The sequence below is a fragment of the Myotis daubentonii genome, chromosome X (assembly GCF_963259705.1).
Source record: "Myotis daubentonii chromosome X, mMyoDau2.1, whole genome shotgun sequence".
Taxonomy (NCBI): domain Eukaryota; kingdom Metazoa; phylum Chordata; class Mammalia; order Chiroptera; family Vespertilionidae; genus Myotis; species Myotis daubentonii.
Genome location: NC_081861.1, coordinates 13,166,944 through 13,171,356, shown reverse-complemented (window position 1 = coordinate 13,171,356; position 4,413 = coordinate 13,166,944).

Genomic DNA, 4,413 nt, shown 5'->3' with positions numbered 1-4,413 from the left:
AACCATAGTGAATGCTTTTGTAAAATAGTCTTCTGAAAGAAGAATTGTTCATTCATAACTAAAAGTTTTATTGGGGAGGAGAAATTATCTGCACCTACATTTCTATTCCTTCTAAATTAGGGAATACATACAGTGCAAAGAGCCTTGGCTCGGGAGTCAGCAGAGCTAGGTTCTAGTCCCTGCTGGGTCTCTACTAAGGTTCGTGACCTTGACCAAAACTCATTCCCTCTCTGAAGTCCAGCTCTTTGAATGTGAAATACAGGATTACGCAAAGTAGACTCTGAGGACCCTCCCACAACCGTGGTTCTTTACCTCTCTTTTCATGATGCTCCTGGAAAACCTTTGTACTGGTCAAAACCAAGCTGAATTTAGACAAAGATGTGAATTTCAATGTCTCCGACACTGGGAATTGTTAACCTCACTCCACTGTAGCCCCAGACAAAGTGACACTCATTTGGGATGAATAATCAGTTTCTACAGTGGGTCTACCTTGATTCAAATCTCAGTCCCAAAACTCCAATAGCCTTGCTTCATAGGACACCTCACACCAATGAACAGACCTTTCCTCTGGGAGAGAAAGAGCAGAGACTGAAGCCAGAAGAGCCATGTGTATGACTCTAATAACTCTTCCCACATTCCAGCCTTTCACACACACCCATATACACAGCAAACACAGAAATCTTTCTGGAGCCAATTCCTGGAGATAGTTTATAATTTTGTGTCCAGTTATCTGAGCTTGATTTACCCTTTTTTTCAAATAAATAGTTGTTTTCTTGTAGCTCATTTTTTCTGAGTGTTCTTTCAAAATTGAAGTTGGTAATATAGATTCACTAAAGAGCGAAATATGATTTATCTTTTACAAACTCCTACAAATTACATCCATTAACACAGATGAGAGAAATTAAAGATGCTGTCAATATTTTCTGTATAAGAAAACCATAAAAATGTTTCTCTTCAAAGCTGTCATGACAGTTCTCTTCCCATGGACCTTTGCATGTGGAGGAGCATTTGCTTCTACAAATTCAAGGGGCTCCAGGATGATTAAAAAGTGGCACCTGGATTTCACATCCACCTCCCAGAACTTTTGAACTTCATGACCTTGGGCAAGTCATTTCCCATCTATGAGTTTCAGTTTGCTGCTCTGAAGATGACATCATGGCATACCTGGCCTGGCTACCTGCTCAACTCACAGGACTACCAGGACCATCATACAGGAAATCACCGTATCAACTGTCCATCATTCGTCAGTCTATCATGCGATCCGCAAAAGGAGAGCACTTGCAGAGCCTCTGAGGTACTTGTCTTAGGGATACCATCCACATCAAAAACAGTATGAACAGTGACCCCTGAAGTTGTGCCACTGAGAGAAGGACTGGCCTGTACCACAAACTGATGTGGACAGAGCTGCTTCTGGGGACCCTGGTTGAGTGGAGGAAGAAACAATGTGATTGGCATATGAAGAATCTAACTGACTCTTATACTTGTATAGCACTTGGCTCTCTGTAAAGTGGCTTAAAATCAATTATTTTTTATCAATCTAGGTACCCTATGAGGTAGAGCTTATTATCTCCATTTTTGAGAAGAGAAATGTAAGGATCAAAGGGATTGAATGTCTTGTCTAAAGTCTACAGCTTATAAGGGACAGTTGTGGAACTTACACCCCAGTGTTCAGGTTTCTGGAAGCTCTTACCACAATTCAAATAAGCTTTGAGTTTGATGTTATCAAGGACAGAAGTGTGGACAATGCCATTTTTGCCTGTAAGCTTAGAGGAAAATTTATCCATATGTTCATGTATTTATTTATTCATCTAATATTTATTCAGTAAATATTAACTATAGGCTTCTTCTGTGTCAGGTGTAGCACTGGGCTCTTCACATTCTTCATTTAACATGGGGGGTCAATCAAATAAAATGTCGGGAGGTTTTATTTTTTTATTTTTAGTAAGCATGTAAAGTTGTAGTCAGAGTTTCAGGACTTTGTTTTAAGATAATGTGAACATATGTTTGCAAGGGAAGGATTTTCTTTGAAATTTTTACCCTTTCTCTGCCTCTGTTTTCTCATGTGTAAAATATTGGTTTTTTTGTTTTGTTTTGTTTGTTTTTTTAAAAAAGCCAACCCAGTATTCACCTCAGACGGTTGTAGGGAGAATTAAATGAGTTTGTATTTGCAAAAGGCTTAGAATACTTAAGCAATAAAACAAAATTTTTTAAAAAAGGCTTAGAATAATTCCTGGCCCATGGTAAGTACTATATAAGTATTTGCCATAACTGCTATTATTGTCCTTGCTGATGAGAAGGTGGGAAAGAAATATGGACATTCTCAGGAAAATTCAGGGGAAATGGGAAGTGTAGCAAAGTGGTACAATTAGACATAATTAGACAACTTATTAAAGTATCCATAAGTATCCCAACATCCAACAGAAGTAGCAGCATATTCCCTAGAAACAGATGCCTTCTGTCTTTCCTGCCTTTCATTCTTTTATCGAAGATGAAGCCAAGCCATTAGAAAGGAAACAATCAGCAGAGGCTGCTTTTGACACATGCAGTGCAAAGAGGAATATAGCAAATCAGCTGGAGGATTTCACCTGGAGCTATCATGCTCAATGCTGTCCTCCCTGCTCCCTACCCATCTGTTACATATTGGATCACAAACTTACTTAATATAAAAAATACAAGTTTCTTCCTTCATTCAGCTTTTTACGTCTCAGTAGAGTTCTCAGTACGGTTCCTCTTCTTGAATCCATCACCCCTGTGGAAAAGAGGAGAGAGGGCTAGACTGCCTAGGGGATGAAATGATTTGAGATTGAGTACTGGCTCCACCACTGGCTGGAAATGGGGGGGGGAAATTGGGTTACCCACAAGTGTTATATTTTATATTATATGGCAGCTTTGGCTGCTGGCCTCAGGTTACAGAGGGCTGAGTCTTACTATGTCCTTGTGCAAAGTTTAATTAAAGTTTACCAACAGAGACAAGTGCTCTGCAATGAATGGCCCCAGCTGTCATGTCCTGTTGTCCAGCTCTTCAGGCTGCTCACATTTGAAACCATCACTGCACATCACAAGAGAGTATTCTGAGAATGTACACTCTCCTGCCCATGGATATATCTGTACTGGAAATTAATGGAAGGTGTTTTTTTAAATGTGTTTATGAGAAATGCACCACCTCCTCCCATATAACGATGTTTAAGATGGGTGTGTTCTTGTGGGGGGATGGGAGAATGGACAGAATTTAGGCGAAGAGGACTTTTTCAATTGAATTTATTTGGGTGTCATTGGTTTGTCAATGCAGAACCATATAGGTTTTAAGTGTACAACTCAATAAAGCATAATCTGCACACTGCATTGTGTGCCCATCACCTAAATCAAAGTCTCTTTCTATCTCCATTTCTCCTTTGCCCACCTACCCCACCCCACATTCCTATTTCCCTCTGGTTGTCACTACACTGTTGTCTGCATCTATGTGCTATATATGTATGTTTTTTAGTTAATTCTTTCACCTTCTTTCACCCAATCTCCCAATCCCTCCCATCTGAGATTCGTCAGTCTGTTGCATGCATGACCTATTTTGTTCATCCTTTTATTTTGTTCATTAGATTCCACATATAAGTGATTTTGATCAATGATCACAAAGGTAAGTTTGGCAGCACTGGCAGAGAAGAGCAATGAACCAGGAGTCTGCAGGGCTGAGTCACGATTCTAGTTCTGCCAACTAGTGTGCTTTAAGGCACTGGGCAGCCTCCTTGGCTTCTTTAGCATTCGATTACTCCATCTGTAAATCTGTCCTGCATGAAGTGTAAGGCAAACATCAATTCAGGCAGAATTGCCCCTGGTCTATCATTGGCCCTCATCCCCTCTGAAGCCTCCACTTCAAGACAGTGACTCCACACTCCACTTTCATAGGGACAAGTGCACATTGTTGCTTCAGAACCAGCATTCATCAGCTCCTCTTGGGAAATCAAATGAAGGCTTCTTGAAAGCTCACGAGATACTGCAGGCAAGCAGCAAAATGGGAACTCATGATGCCTTCCCATTGCCTGCCATCAACAGAAAGAATGTTTCTCAGACACAGAAAAACATGGAATGGAGTACCTATTTTCTGACCCCTTCTCCCCTGCAGAATGAAACAAAACAAAAATCATTCACAAGGCAACCCTCAAAACAAAATCTAGCCTGAAAGTTATATCTTCTAGAGAGAACATTTTTTCTGTTTTTATGTTTAGTGATGAAGGTGGTGAGTTGGGGTGTGGGTGGGCATTACTGGTACAGTGGGGCCTTGACTTACGAGTGTCCGACTAATGAGTTTTTTGAGATACCAGCTGTCTCTCCGCCGATTTTTTTTGCACTGAGTTGACAGAGTAATTTGAGTTAACAAGCTCCTTAACGAGCTCGGTCTCGAAACGAATTAAACTCGTA